This window comes from Desmodus rotundus, chromosome 7 (assembly GCF_022682495.2).
Source record: "Desmodus rotundus isolate HL8 chromosome 7, HLdesRot8A.1, whole genome shotgun sequence".
Taxonomy (NCBI): Eukaryota; Metazoa; Chordata; class Mammalia; order Chiroptera; family Phyllostomidae; genus Desmodus; species Desmodus rotundus.
This window is the reverse complement of record NC_071393.1, coordinates 28,816,164-28,833,117: the sequence shown is the minus strand read 5'-3', so window position 1 is coordinate 28,833,117 and position 16,954 is coordinate 28,816,164. Positions and strand designations below refer to the sequence as shown.

Sequence of the window (16,954 nt, the reverse complement as noted above, 5' to 3'; positions counted from 1 at the left end):
AAGAATGTAATGTTTTTGCTTTGGGGTAAAATTCTCTAAAAAATGCCAATTAAATCCATCTGGTCTAATGTGTTATTTAAGCTTGTTGTCTACTTGTTGATTTTCTGTCTGGAGTTCTCTCCATTGGTGTCAGTGGGGTGTAAAAGTCCCTTCCTATGACGGTATGACTGTCAGTATCTCCCATTACGGCCACCAATATTTGCTTTCTATATTTAGGCACTCCCATTTCGGGTGCCTACACATTTACGAGGGTTATTTCTTCTGTGTGGATTGACCCCTTTACATTATGAATTGTTCTTCTTTATCTCTTATTATGCCCTTTATTTTAAAGTTTATTTTGTCTGATATAAATATTGCCACCCAGCCTTTTTTTGGTTTCCATTTGCATGATATATCTTCTTTTCCATCTCTTTAATTTTAGTCTGTTTTTTTTTCCATCTGAATTGGGTCTCTTTTATTTATTTTATTTTAAGATTTTATTTATTTTTAGAAAGGCAGAGGTAGGAAGAAAGAGGGAGAGAAACATGATGTGAGAGAGAAACATTGATGGATTGCCTCTCGCACATCCCCAACTGGGGACCTGGTCCATGACCCAGGCATGTGCCCTGACCTGGAATCCAGTCCCCAAACTTTCCATTTGCAGGATGACGCCCGACCCACTGAGACCCACCAGTCAGGGTGGTCTCTTTTAGGTAGCATATTTATGAGTCTTTAAAAAAATTTATTTAGCCACCCTATATCTTATTTTATGTAATCACTTTTATTTAGATTTTTGAAAGCAATAGGATCGATTAATACCTGTGTTTCCAAGTTAAGTTGTAAAACTATTTCCAAAACTTCAAGTAAGACACTCCTGCTCGAAGTACAAGGATAATCTGTGTTACCTTAAACCTGTGATAGTAAAGTGAAATATAATTTTTTATTTAGAATTAAAGCAAATAATGTTGGTATCACACACACACTATTAAACTTCAAGAAATATACTGCTAATTTGGAGTGAACATTTATTTGCCCAATAACATGTGGACAAACTAAGAAGAGGAGAGCAGGCTTGGCATTTGCACCTCATGAGGCTTTAGACACACAGAGGGACTAGTCTGTGATGATCTGTCAGCGGTGGCAAAGGTCAGGGGTATAGGGGGTGAGGGGGTTGCAGTGGGTGCGGGGATCTCAGGGGGTGGGTGCAGCTGCTATTCCTTGTCATCAGAGGACTCTCTCAAAGGTGCAGGCCATGAAGCAAGTGTAGGGTCACAGTCTCAAAGCCCATAAAGCTGAAGGTATAGAGCAGAGTGGCTCTGTCATCACAGTTCTTGGGGAAGCAAGTGCGCAAACTCGGGAGGAACCTCGAAGCTGCCTTTGCTTCTCTTCAGCAGAGCACTGCCTGGGATGGCAGTGTAGAGGAGAAAGAGAGGTAGCTGCTTCCCAGCACTGCTCTCCCTGTTTGCCATCTGTGAGCCGGGTCTGGACACTGAGAACTCCAGTCCTGTTATTAGACGTTGGTTTCTCTGTTACACTCAGCCTGCTATCAGAGTAAAATGAATTAGCTGAAAGATGGTGATCCCTTTGATTATTCCCTTGCCCACCTGGGATCATCAGGGGTGGGTGAGGGACCAGGAGTGCTGCTGAGGCCCTGGGCCCAGGTTGCTGCAGCAGCTGATGGTGACCCTGGAACTCTCCATGCTGCGAGCAGTTGTGCCGGTTGAGGGGCACAGGGTGAGGCTGGTGTGGAAGCTGACGCTGGTCTTATTCCCTCTAGTGAAGCTGTGGCTGTTGAGGATCTGCCGCAGGTGGGATTTCTCATCAGCCGGGGTTTGAAACCAGGAAAACCTCTGAAGCACCTCTACCCACCGCTGCTCATTGTTTGCCCACCCTGTGTCTTTTCATTGGAGCATTTAATCCATTTTAAGTGATTGTTGATAGGTGCATAGTTATTGACATCATCTTATTTACATTGAAATTCCTTAGAAATCTCTTTAACATTTCTTGTAATAATGATTTGGTGGCGATTAACTCCTTTAGCTTTTTCTTATTTGGTAAGCTCTTTATCTCCTTTAATTTAATTTAATTTAAAGTACAAAATTCAGTGTTTTTTAATTTTTTAAATTATATTTTATTAATTATGCTATTACACTTCTCCTGATTTTCCCCCTTTGCCCACCTCCACCCAGCACCCCCTACTCCCTCAGGCAATCAATCCCCACACCATGGTTCCTGTCTGTGGGTCATGCGTGTAAGTTCTTTGGCTACTCCATTTCCTACACTTCACTTTACATCCCCATGGCTATTCTGTAACTACCTATTTGTCCTTCTTAATTCCTCTTTAATTTTAAATGAAAGTGTTGGTGGGTAGAGTAGTCTTATATGTAGGCTCTTTTATCACTTTAAATATTTTGTGCCAATCCCTTCTGGCATTTAAATTTTCTGTTGAGAAATCAGCTGACAGTCTTATAGGAGCTCCCTTATAGGTAACTGATATGTCTTTGTGTAGACCTCTTTGGGCTCATCTTATTTGGGATTTTCTGAACTTTCTGGACAGGTATGTGTATTCTCTTCACCAAGTTAGGGAATTTTCAATCATTATTTCTTCAAATATGTTCTCAATCATTTGCTCTCCCTTCTGGTACCCGTATGATGCAAATGTTATGCTTTATATTGTCTCAGAGTTCCCTTACATTATTATCATTTTTTAAAATTCTGTTTTCTTTTTGCTGCTCTAATTGGATATTTTGCTCTATTTTTGTCTTACAAGTCACTGATTTGATCCTCTGCTTTATTCTATGTACTTTTGATTCCTTCTAATGTATTCTTCATTTCAGTTGTTCTTCATTCTGGTTTTTTTTTTATGGTTTATAGGTCTCTTTTTAAGCCTATCTCTTTGTTGAAGTTCATGGAGTTTATCTATTCTTTCCCTAATTTTCTTGAGCATCCTTATAACCAATGTTTTGAATTCTGTATCTGGTGGATTGCTTGACTCAATATTATTTAGTCTTTTTTTGAGAGTTCTTTTGTTTTTCATCTGATATATATATATATAAAATACAGTTTTTCAACCTGTCGATTGTGATGTCTTTTAGTGTTTCTGCTTTTTTTGTTTCACCTCTTCCAGATTGGCAAAACATTTCCCTTTAAAGACTTTTCATTAAGGCAACAAAAAAGTCACTCAGGGTGAGATCTGGTGAATAGGGAGGGCAAGGCATGGGGGTCATGCTGTTTTAGGTCAAAAACTGCTGAACACTCAGCACAGTGTGGGCAAGTGCACTCATAAATCACCCATCATGAAATGGGCAAACTGGTTGAAAGAGTCTTCAAAAAAATTCACTGAAGCTGAATGCATCCTCTCACAACAATGCCTGTTGGTACACTGATACAGGTGGGTTCCTAGGACACTTCCCTAGTGGGGTAAGCCTGTAGTACAAAGGACCTATCTTCCAGAAGGTAATTCCTGTTTTGGGGCGTTCCCCATATATATGTTGACTGTAGTGGGAGGATGGCTTAACACAGGGAAGATGGCATCCATCCCTCCAATCTTAACCCCAAAGCCACTCAGCTCAGTTTCTCCCTGTATGTATTTGGCAACCCCTGAGCTATTTTTCCTCTATTGGAGCCCAAGGCGAGTGCCTGCAAGCAAGAATTTGTGTGTTGGCCCTCTAAGAGGACACCTGGGATTCCAGTTGATTTTCACAACCACATTTTATGTGGATGCTTTTTCCTGACACTGGTGCTCTGAATGGGGAAGTCACGTGTGGGGCTGAGATCTCTCGCTGCCAAGGTGTGACCTCTGCAGATGAGCTATCTTTTCGGATTCCCGAACATCAGTCTGTTTTGTGTCTCTGCCCCTCCAACCTGTCTCAGTATGGCTTCTTTATATCCTTCGTTCCAGGACTTCTGTTCAGCTAGTCTGCAGATGGTTGTCCAGGTTGATTGTTCTATGATTTAGTTGTACTTTTGATGTGGTCATGGGAGGAGGTGAGTGTAGTGTTCATCTACTCTGCCATCTTGATCAGATTCCTTGAAATTACACAATTTTTAGATTCATTTGGAGAGAATGGCCAGTTTTATAATATTATCTTTTTATCTATGTACATGATATCTCTTCATTTATGTTTTCTTCAACATATCTTAATAAAATTGTATTATTTTCTTCAGAAATGTACTGTACATCTTTTGTTGTTATTATTCCTATACACCATTATTTTCTACTTTTTTGTGGATATCAAGACAAACTGATTGTATAATTTATAGAGAGAGGCAAAAGACCCAGAATGGCTAGCACAATCTTGAAGAAAAAAAAATGAAGTTGGAGGTCTGATGTTACCCAACTTTAAGACTGACTATAAAGTTAAATTAATTAAGACAGTGTGGTATTGAGGAAAGAATAGACAAATAGATGGGTGGACAGAATAGAAAGCCCAGTAACAGACCAATATAAATATAGTCAAATGACCTTTGACAGAGGAGTAAAGGCAAAACAATGGAGTGAGGATAGTCTTTTCAACAAATTGTGCTTGAAGAACTGGCCATATATATAAAAAATGAATTGAGACACAGGCCTTGCACCCATCACAAAAACTTAGAGTAGACCTGAGACCTACATGTAAAACACAAAACTACAGAACTTCTAAATGATGACCTTGGGTATGGCAGTGACTTTCTACATACAGCACTGAAGGTGAGACAATCCACAAAAGAAATAATTTATAACCTGGAATTCATTATAGTCAAAAACTTATGCTCTGTGAGACAATGTCAAGAGAATGAGAATACAAGCCACAGAGAGGGAAAAATATTTTCAAAAGACACATCTGATAAAGACTTGTTATCCAATATATACAAAGAGCTTTTAAAACTCAATGATAAGAAAGTGAACAACCGATTTAAAAAAATGGGCAAATGACCTTAACAAACACCCCCCAAAGAAGGTATACAAATGGCAAATAAGCATATAAAAAGATGTTCAACATCACAAGTCATTAAGAAAGTACAAAATATTAAAACAGTAATGAGCTACCACAACACACCTGTTAGAATGGCCAAAATCCAGAACACAACACCAAAAGCTGGCATGGATGTGGGGCAACAGGATTCTCCGTCATAGCTGGTGGGAATGTAAAAAGGTACAGTCACTTTGGAAGGTGGTTTGATGGTTTCTTACAAAGCCAAACCTATACTCTAATCATATGATCCAGCAATCATGCTCCTTGGTAGCCACCCCCACCCCCCAAACTAAAAATTAGGTCCACACAAAGCTTGCATATGGATATTTATGGCAACTTTATTCATAGTTGCCCAAAGCATAGGCAACCAAGATGTCCTTCAGTAGGTGAATAGATAAACTGTGGTTTATATACAGGTTAATGGAATTTTACTAACACTAAAAATGAGCTATCAAGCCATAAAAAGATAGGAAGAAATAAGTGCATATTACTAAGTGAAAGAAGCCAATCTAAAAAGGCTGCCCTGTATGATTCCAACTATATGACATTCTAGAAAAGACAAAACTATGGAGACGGTGAAATGATCAGTGGTTGTTGGAGGTGAGTGGGAGGGAGGGATGCATAGGCAGAGCACAGAGAATTATTGTTAGGGCAGTGAACTAGTCTGCATGATACTACACTGGTGGATACATTTGTGTAAACCCATAGAATGCACACCACCACCATGAGTGCACCCTAATTAAACGATGGACTTTGAGTGATCACAATGCATCAATGTAGGTTCATTAATTGTAACCTTCAGCTCAATTTCACTATGAACCTAAAACTGCTCTAAAAATAGTTTTTAATTAAAAACTGAATCCAGAAGGGATGAATGGTATGCCAGATACAAAGGAGAAGATGGCAGAGAAGCAAGATTCGAAGTGATACTAAATGATACTTTTCTAAAATTAAAGGAAAGCATGAACTGGTGGCAGCTGGAAGCTCGGGAGGCAGAGCAGTGAAGTCTCGTATGGAGGGCTGCCCGCCAAAGCCAGACCCCGAGGAGATAAAATGAAAGATGTGCAAGGGTGTGATCACCTCCATATGGAACTTCCGCATCAAGTGGCCCTGCTGTGAGTCACTCCTTTTATCTCAAAAACGTTGGACGGCACATAAAGATTGGATGTCACATGTGAGTGCGTAGTTTGTGGAACCTGGTTACAGTTTCTGCTCTGCAAATGAGTCTGCAGATGATGTGAGAGACTCTTCGATTGAACGGACATAAAACTTCTACTTGTTAAGAACAAGTTTGGCTCTGGAAACTGACCTTCATAGCTAAAATATAAAATTATTTGGGAAGTACGAAAGACATTTTGTGGTTATAGTATGCCCTTGTACCTGTGATGTTCAGCTTCCGTGAATGTTGGTGTAATTTTAAATAATGTCAAACTCCATTTCCTTGCAAGTATTGTAAAAGGGAGTTATGTCTGCAACGACACTGTCTTGTCAGTCATTTCTTGACCTTTTTACTTCTGTCTGGAGCATATTCGTTGAAGAGCTCCTTATAGTTAATTATGTTTTATGAAGTCAGTACACACCACCACAACATTTAAGCATAGGGACATTGGTCTATATTTTTAATGAATGTACCAATGAAAAAAAAGCCATAAACCTTCACATTGAAAGTATGTTCCCAAACTGAGCAGACTACATCAAACCTGAATGTCTACGTTTAGATACCTCACAGTGAAATAGCAACACACACATCAAAGGTAAAAGGAGAAAATTAACTAGAATTTCTCATTTAAAAAGAGAAATCAGACTACGTACAAAGGAGTCGAATTAGAATGAGAGCCTATTTGTTATCAACAGCCTTTACTTTGAGTACAAGGGTTCAGAGATCAACAAAACGTGTACAGGAGTGTCTGTTCTGTTCGTGGGTGTGCATAGGGCAAGTGGGAGGATCAGCTAGAGACAGAGAGGAGGATTAGTGGTAAAACGGTGACCTCCAGTTCGGACGCGCTGAGTGTGAGGCACTGAAGCAGCCAAGGGAACAAGAGGAGTGGACAGACTGTAGGACCAGTCACAGCGGTAACATGGAGTAGGGGATCACGTGGCTGGCCGGGAGACCCACTACTGAGGGATAATGATTGCACGCCCTGAACCACCACAGGGGGCCTTGGCCTTGTTCACGTGAATTCTTAAAATGCTATGGCTCCGCAGGATCTGAAATGACGTGGGCGAATGAACCGGAGTTCAACGCCTATGAGGATCTTAGCCAAAAAAGTGGGAGTAACGAGAAAGGAGAGCAGCAACAGTGGAGGCTAGGTAGCTGGGAGCTGGATGTCAAGCAGGCAGGAGTAGCTATTGGAAAACCTGTCTAGCTGAAGTAGTGCATTGCCAGGGGATGAATACTGTGGGAAAGGGACCCAGTTCTGCTGTAGGAGAGGTGGCAGGGCTGAGGTGTCGAGTTTGGAGGTGTAGGCTGGAATCACGATATGAAGGAGTATGTGTGGAAAGTAGGGCAGATTTTATGGTCTGGGTTGACCAAGGAAGTGAGGGGTACTGTGCTTGGGGAGTGGGGAAAGCTACATGTGTTTCGGGGTTCATACTTAGCACATCTGAATGTGTAACATTTAAGTAGAAATGGACTACAGAATGTGTGAAGAAGCAAAAAGTGGTTCTAGGGCACAGTGGGCCCAGAGAACTTGTTACTTCTAAGCCCCAAAGGATGGTGGACCTGAGAACTTGTTTGTTTTCTGCTTTTCCACGGTTGGCCAGGGATCAGACCGGATCTGGGTCAGCAGAAAAGGTCCACAGATAGATTCACGGTGTGCTGGGGGAGTTAAACGCAGGAAGTCCAACTAGGACCTGACCGGACTGAGCTCACACGCTCCCCCTGCAGCTTTGAGTTGATTTTGGGCTGAACTCTGGAGATCACCAGGCAGGTAGCAAGTTCTGACTTAGTCAGCTTCGTGTGGCTCACTAAATCCCATGACAATGCTTCCTTTTTATATACAAGCAACAAGTCATCTGCGGCACCAGGTGGTCAAAACGATCTGCCATGTGTCGTTTTTGTTATCCCATGATCCAGGCTGAAAAAATTTAAGTCACTTTCGCTTTCTTCTGTGACCTTACATACAATCCTTCCTCAGCCCTGTCTGTTCTACCATTGGGAAACCCTCTTCTGGGTCCCTGCTCTCCTGCTACCAGTCTTGACCCAGATCCTCACTTCTGTTCTCCTGCCTTTCTGGAAAGAGGTTCTTACCTGGTCCACCTGCTCCAGGCTCTTCTCCCTCCAATTTAGAAATTTCCCTTTCCCTCACAGCCTCATACAATCAATTAGCCAAACCTTCACCTTCACCTCTAAAACATAGTCCCAAACTGACCACTGACACAGCTACGCCCCTGCTTTGGAGCCTGTCGCTTCTCACATGGATGATAGTAAGAGCCTCACCCTTCCTCCCCGTGATTCCCCGTCTCAGCTTGAGTGATTGTTTTAAAATGCAAATCAAGTAATTTTACCTCTGCTTTACTCAGAAGCTCCTAGAATTCTGCCACTGTGTAGAATAAAATTCAAACTACTGTCCATGTTCTTCAAAATGCTGTAAAACCTGGGCCTGCCGACTTCTCGGAGACCATCACGACCGCCCCCCATCCCACCCGGCCGCCTCACTTACACCGACTGGCTACTTGCTTTGCTCAGACGCGACAGGCAGGACTGCGCATGGGTGCTCATCCTACTCCCTCTGCCTGGAAGACTCCTCCAGATCTTCACAGGGCTCACTGCTGCCTATGGCGCAAGTCTCCACTGTGATATCACTTGCTTAGAGAAGCCTTCTCTGACTCTCCAACGCGAAGTGGTTTTCACCTGTTCCCTATTAGTGTATCTTGCTTTACTTTTTCTTCCCAACACGTTATCATCTGAAATTATCTTATTTATTAACTTTCTTGTTGTCTCCTCCCCTAAAATAAAGATGTCTTGAGGGCAGGGATTAGAACTTCTATCTTCAGCTCCTAAAACAGTGCCTGTCAAATACAATGTTCTTAATAAATGAATAAATGGTGTAACTAAATTGATCTCAGAGTGAAACTTTGGGCATGCCCAATCTTAATACAGTGGACTTTTATTGTCCTTCAAGATGCTTCAGAATCTGTCTCACACTTTCTTTATATTCTTATCTTGCACAATGTCCCTTCCTACCGCTTGTAATCCACCCAAAGTGGGCAGTGTGTTGTTTCCCAGGTACTCAGCTCTTCCTCCCTTTTGGCTTTCTCTTCAATCAGCTTCTCTAACTCATATGCCATTTCCCACATATTCTTAGTTTTTCTTCTTAAAATAAATCTCGTCCCAATGTGTCCTCATCTATGAGGGTGGGGTATTACCATCTTCGCTGCCTACGAAGTTCCCTTCTCACTCTGAATTCCATGAGACTTTGGTACCTGTTAGAGTCTTTACCACAACATCCGTGAAACCTGGTACTTGTGTCTTAGTAAGTACCCAGTACATAGTTGTTAATGGAGAATATAATTTTGTGCATCTCTTTTACTTTCCTCCAATTTTTTGAGATATAATTAACATACAAGATTATATGGCTTTAAGGTACATAAGTGTTGATTTGATACATTTATATGTTGCAATATAAGTACTTCCATAGTGTTGGCTAATATGCCCATCATGTCACGTAATTGCCATTTCTTTTTTTTGTGGTAAGAACATTTTAAGATCTACTCTCTTAGTAACTTACAAGTATGTAGTATGAAATTGATATCAAGGTCTGCAGAATTTATTAATCTGTTAACTTGAAGTTTGTATTCTCTGACTAATTCTTCCCATTCCCACCCTCATCTCCTAGTAAATACCACTCTACTTTCTATTTATACAAGTTCGGCATTGTTGGATTCCACAAATAAGAGATATCACCAGTATTTGCCTTTCTGTGAATTTTTAATATTTATTTTAAGATTACAGTTGATGTACATTATTATATTAGTTTCAGGTGTACAATCCTGTGATTAGACATTTATATAACTTAAAAAGTGATGACCCTGATAAATCTAGTTCCCATCTGACACCATACATCAGTGGTATCAAACTCATTTTCACCAGGGGCCACATCAGCCTTGCGGTTTCCTTCAAAGGGCTGAATGTAATTTTAGGTCTGTATAAATGTAACTACTCCTTAACAGTTAAGTGAGAGCTCGGTGCTGCCCCCAGGTAGAAACAAGGTGGAGGGCCAGATTCAGCCCGTGGGCCTTGTGTTTGCCACCTGTGCCATACATTGTTATTACAATATTATTGATTATATTCCCTGTGCTGTACTTTACATGCACATGACTATTCTTTAACTATCAATTTGTGCTTTTAAATTTCTTCACCTTTTTTCACCCAACCCTCCAGCCTCTCTGCCTCTGGCAAACATCAAATTGTTCTCTGCATCTATGGGTTTGTTTTTGTTCTGCTTGTTTGTTTTTCAGATTCCACATGTAAGTGAAATCATCTGGCATTTGTCTTTCTCTGTCTGACTTACTTTACTTAGCACAGTACCCTTTAGGTCGATCCATGTGTTGTAGATGGCAAGATCTCATTCTGTTAATTAAAAAATGACTGAGTCATAGTCCATTGTATATATGCCCCACTTCTTCGTCCATTCATCTGTGATGGATACTTAGGCTGCTTCTGGGCTATTGTAAATAATGCTGCCATAAACATATGAATATATATGTCTTTCTGAGTTATTGTTTTGGTTTTATTTAGATAAATTTCCAGTAGTGGAGTTGCTGGATTCTTCTTTGACTCTTGTTATAGCCTTTGTTTTAGAGTCTATTTTGTTTGATGTATTGTTACCCCAGTTTTTTTGTTTTGTTTCCATTTCATGAAATATCTTTATTTCATCTCTTTACTTTCAGTCTGTGTGTGTCTTTCAATCTGAAGTGAGTCTCTTGTTAGCAGCATATGGAAGGGTCTTGCTTTCTTATCCATTGCTCTGTAATTTTGTTGTAAGTTTGATGTGGTTGTGAGTGATTCTGAGTACCACATTTACCTATGTTGCCATCTTGGCCAAAATTCTCTGACTTATTTCACTTAGCATGAGTCCTCAAGGACCATCCATGTTGTTATAAAAAGGGAGGGTTTCATTCTTTCTCATGGCTGAACAATACTCCATTATATCCCACAAATTTTTTATTTTTTTGTAGGTGGACACTTGGGTTGTTTCCATGGTTTGGATATTGTGAATCATGCTGCAATAAACCTGGGAGTGCAGATGATGCTTTGATAACCTGTTTTCATTTTTTGAGCTATATACCCAGAAATGGAATTACTGGATCATGTGGTAGTTCTATTTTTAAATTTTGTGGAAACTTTATACTATTTTCCATAGTGGATGCACCAATATACATTTCCCCCAAAAGTGTATATGGGTTCCCTTTTATCCACATCCTTGCCAACACTTATTTCTTACATTTTTGATAATAGCATTTCTAGGAGATATGAGGTGATATCTCACTGTGCTTTTGATTTGTACTTTCTTGATGATTAGTGATGAATATCTGTTGGCCATTTGTGTCTTCTTTGGAAAAATGTCTATCCAGTTCCTCTGCCATTTTTAATCGGGTTATTATTATTTTTGTTATTAATTTGTATGATCTGTTTATATATTTTGGTTATTAACTGTTGGGAACCACCCTGCCTGGTTTCAGAAGCTGTAAACCCCCATGGTTAAGGCTGAATAAAAAGACCTTGAGACCATAAGCCACTAAGGAGACAAAGCTTATCTTCCTGGCAGGGGCACCGCCTCTGCCCCTTTCACTTTACCCTGCTTGGCCCCTGGTGGATGACTGGTTAGCCAATGATGGATAAGATTCCTCAAGGGAGGGATGACCTAAGGCAGGCACAGTCACAAGGGGACATCAGGGAAGGACTTGGGGGACTATAGAAAAAGGAGGTGATGGATTCTCACCCCTCAGATTTCACAGGGCCTGAGTCCTCATTCTGTCTGTAAGAAGTCTCCTAATCTCTTGTCTGCCTTACTTCTCTGACCTGACTTAAACCTGAAACAATGCCAGAGGTGGGTGTGGCCCTGTGCTGGAAAGAGCCGGTTTCCAGGGTGATCAGGCCTAAGAAAGAATGCATAAAATCCTGTGAAACCTGCTTTGCTAAGAATACCCTCAATTTAAATGATAAGGGTCCAAGCACAGAATGAGTTTGTTTCCCAAAGTCTTATGGCCCTTTGGCTATCTGACCCTGACTCAGAATAAACTCTCATAGTTCTTTGAATGTTAGCTATTGTTTGATCATTACCACCTGACAATGATTGATGAGCTTTACGCCCTGTATTCCTATGCAAATTAAACCCAATAAAAGCCCACTGAGGCACAGGCTCAAGGCCCTTCTCCTTTGAGAGATCGGCCACCTTTCCTCCCCAAGCAGATGGTGTCTTGGTAGACTTATTCTCATCTGTGGTGGATGGGGGGAGGGGAAGTTTCTGCGGGTGGATCCCCCCCATAATTAACTCCTTATCAGACATATGACTTGCAAATATTTTCTCCCATTCTATGGATTGCCCTTTGATTTTGTTGAATGTTTCTTTTACTGTGCAGAAGCTTTTTAGTTTGGTGTAGTTCTGCTTACTTATTTTTTGCCTTTGTTGTTTGTGCCATAGATGTCATAGCCAAAAAAGTCATTGCTAAGACCTGTCTCAAGTAGCTTTCCCCCTATATTTTCTTTTAGATGTTTTATGTCTCAGGTCTTATATTTAAGTCTTTACTCCATTTAAGTTAATATTTGTGAGCTGTATAAAATGAGGTCCAGTTTTATTTTTCTGTATGTGATTATCCAGTTTTCCTAATATCCTTCGTTGAAGAGACTCTTCTTTCCCCAGTGAGTGCCCTTGGCTCCCTTTTCACATATTAGTCAATCATCTACATGAAGTTTGTTTCTGGGCTCTTGATTCTGTTCCTTTGGCCTGTATGTCTATTTTTTAATGCCAGTGTGATGCCTTCAGCTTTGTTCTTCTTTCTCAGGATTGCTTTAGCTATTTGAGGTCTTTTATGTTTCCTTAAAAAAATCTTCACTGTCATGGAACATTCTTTGTTTTATTTTCTGTGAATCCCCCCCTCCCCACACCATGGCACCTCACATGTTTGTTGAATGAATGAATTAACAAAAATCATTGTTCTCAATTTCAGAGTATCCTTGAAGTCAAATAACTAATAAACCTACCTACTACATAAAGCATTTCTCGACATTCTTTGTCTCTTTGAGCACATTGCTTTGTTTACATCCCTAGAAATTTTTCTTTTAGAATGATGATATCAGTAATTGATGACTGTGGTAGACAGAACTGTAAGATGATCTCCCAAGACTTCTGGTCCCTGGTGTACCTATTTATTTTCCTAGTTTTTCAAGCATTAATTTAGGTACTACTCTAGGGGTTGCGGATATAATTAAGGTCCCAAGTCAGTTGACCTAGAGATGGGGGGGATTATCTAGATGGGTTTGATCCAACTACTTTGAGCCTTACAAAAGCAGAGTTTTCTCTGTCTGGTGACACACACTCGAAAGTCAGAGACTCAAAGCATGAGGGAATTGGACACACAGGAAGTGCTCTGTTGCTGACTTTGAAAATGGAAGCCAAGTGTTAAGGACTGTGGGAAGCCTCTGGGAATTAAGGGTGACCTCTACATGAGAGCTAGAAAGAAAATGGGACTTCAGTCCTACAACCACAAAGTACTGATCCTGAACACCGGCAGATTCTTTTCAGCCCCAGAAGGAAACCACAGGCCTGGTCAACACCTGGATTTTACCTGGTCAGACCCCGAGTGAGGAACCCAGACATGCTATGCCCAGATGTCTGACCGAAAGAAACTTTGAGATAATAAATTTATGTTATTTTAAGCCATGTACTGTGGTAATTTGTTACTCAGTAATAGGAAACTCATGCAGTGATGGTGATGATGATAGAAATGTACTTCTGGAAGGGATGGGGCAAATCAAGGGCCAGCGAAGCCCCTAATTTTCAGTCTTAATCTTATGACACAGGCCTTCATTGTAGTGAGCTCTCCAGTGATGACAGGCCTCGACTCTGCCCTGGCCACTTCAGGCAGGTTCTAGAAAACAAACATGATTATTCAGACATGATTAGGACATGAATGTCTTTGGTTTATCTGGTTTTTTCCCTTTCCTTTAGGCTTAGAACAGAGGCATATGCTGTTTCTCCACTGATTTCCTCTAATAAGTGTACCGACCTGAAACAATTGATCTTAAAAAATAAAAATAAATAACTGGTTCCAGAGCACCAGCAGGCAGCATTCAGTCTGTCTGGTTGCGTCCTGGGAGTCTCAAAGAAATGAATATTATTAGTCAGCTGCTGGTGGCTGCTCCTGATGTCCACCCTTCCCCCAGCTGCAGCTGCTGAGCCTGGCACCACTGTCACCAGGCTGCTGGCTCCGCAGGTGTGGAAGAGGGTTGGGAGGCACACTGAGCCATCATCCCCAAGGCCAGAGCAGGCTCTTTGGTCTCTGCACATCAGAGCAGCCTCCGTATCTGTGTAGGTAGGACTTTCTCAGGAAGATAAGTCATTATTACAATTGGTGGTAAAATACATCATTCAGAGGTCTTCAGTGCCCTCCTTTTTGTGGTGAGATATGTCCTCCATACAGAGCAGTGCAGATCACATATGTGCATAGGTTTTAAAATTACAAAGCAAACACCAGTGTAGAAGAAAAAACATTGCCAGCATCCAGGAAAATCCTGTTTTCCTATCCCTATACACACTTCCTTTCTTTTGCCTAGGGAAAGATAATCACTATTTTGAAGTTTATTAGAATTATTTTTTGCCTCTAAAATATCTAGTTTTAATGCCACTGTGTGTATTTGTAAATAGAAACAGTTTGGTTTTGCCTGTTTGCAAACCTTATGAAAAGGGAATGTGTGTATCTTTTTGCATCTTGTTTCTTTAGTCACTATTAAGTTTTTGAGATTCATCCATATTACCATATAACTGTAGTGTGTTCATTTTTGTTGCTGATTAGTTTTCCATTTTTGAATATACCATGATTTATTTATTTTAATCATGATGAACACTTAATTTAGTTTGTTTTTAGTGTCTAGCTATTTAAACCACACTGCTATTAACATTCTTGTACTTACACACCTGGCAGGAATTTATCTTTGGTTTGTACTAAAGCACAAAGCTAAACAGACACGGCCAATACCCATCTTCAACCTTCCTTGATAGTGTCAAACTTCTTTCCAAATGGAAGCCAAGTACACACCCATGAACAGGAGGTAGAATTTCCTAGTTCTCTTCTTTTTGCTAGCAGTTCATATATTAGTTCTCTATTGCTACATAACAAATTGCCACAAACTGGGTGGTTTAAAACAACTTTATTACCATACAATTTTCGTGAGCCAGAGTCAGGGTCCTCTGCTCAGAGTCCCAGAAGGCTGAGATCAAGGCATTGGCCTGGCTAGGGGCTCATCTGAGTGTTCAGTTCGCTCCCAAGATCCTGTGGTTTTGTCTGTAGAATTCATTTCCTTTAGGCGGTAGGACTCATGGAGGCTGTATCTTCGAGTCCAATGGGAGTATGCTTCTCTGACAATTTACCTTCTTCTAAAGGCACATCTGATTAGGTCAGTCCTACAAGGCTTCCAGTCAAGATGGTGAAGTAGGTAGAGGTGGTACTCACATCCTCTCACAACCACATCAAAATTACAACTAAACTACAGAACAACCATCACTGAAAACCATGTAAAGTCTAGCCAAACAGAAGTCCTGTAAATAAAGGCTTCTGTAAGAAGCCACACTGAGGCTGGTAAGAGGGGCAGAGATGTGGAATGGGCTGGTCCCACTCCCACGTGTGTTGGTTAAACATTGAGAGGGATATCTCAGCCGTACAGGTCCCCCCTGAACAGCAAGGAGTGCCAGCCAGACACCAGACACCTCACCCAAGGTTTCCCTTGCTGGGAACACAATAACTTCTGGTAGGAGAAAGGGATATTGTGGCTCACTGAGATCGAGGGCTTCTGGAGTCCCAGGTGTACCTTTTAAAGGGATCATGCACAGACTTACTCAGGCTTACTTGCTCTGAGCTTCAGTGCTGAGGTAGAAGTTCAAAAGGTGGCAAGAATACACAGGAGGAACTGAATAGTTTGGGTTCAGGCTGGGGGCTGGAGGGGTAATTTCTTCCAGGCAGCAGTGTTGGTAGAGGCCATTGTTCCTTTGCTGAGCCCTCCCTGTGAGTCTCCATCAACCTGGCTCACACCGTGTGTTCCTTGCTGTTGATCCCCCGAGACCAAGCTACTTCCAGTGGCATCGCCAGACAAACAACCTGTCTTGGCACATGCTATATAATTTCCTAAAATCTTTCAAAGTTTCACAAACCTCAAATGAACAGCATCTAGCCTAGGCATTCCCTGTACCTCTAGCTAAGCAACCCCAGCATGGCACTAGTGGCACCTGACCTCAGATCACAGCTGGGAAACTTCAGCTGACCTTGGCCTCTCCTGGGAAACTCCAAGTCCAGCACAGGTGGCAAGCACTTTGTAGCTTATGTTAGGTGGCCCCAGGCAGGGAACAAACAGTGGCTGATATTAGGCCCTCGAGTCAACACACTTAGTGGACTGCTTTAGACCATGCTGGAGAACCAGTCAACCACCTCCCTGAGTAACAGACTCAAAGAGCAGAATCGATGGACACCAGAGCCCCACTGAGGTGACTCCTGCTCCATGGGGTGAACCTTGCACAGCAGCTCTTCCATTGTAATCGTGGTCAACCCTCGCAGCAGATTGCCTCGGAGTAAATCCATCTCATTGAGGTGCCAGCAGCAATCAAACCCCAACTACAACAGAACATGCACATGGCCCACATGGGGAGTGCACCTGGAGTGCCCCATTTGTGTAACGGAGTAGGGAGCACCACTGGGTTCCACAGGACACCTACCACATAAGGCCACTCTACCAAGAGTGGGAGACATAACAGTTCTACCTAATTCATAGAGCAAATACAGGAAAGCATCCAAAGTGAGAAGAAAAA

The 16,954-nt window shown here is 41.5% G+C and overlaps 1 pseudogene; it reads right to left on the bottom strand.

The window, feature by feature from the left end:
• Positions 1 to 1,216: 1,216 nt before the first annotated feature.
• On the bottom strand, positions 1,217 to 7,982 carry LOC128781349 (ornithine decarboxylase antizyme 1 pseudogene; annotated as a pseudogene).
• Between the last annotated feature and the right edge of the window lie 8,972 nt (positions 7,983 to 16,954).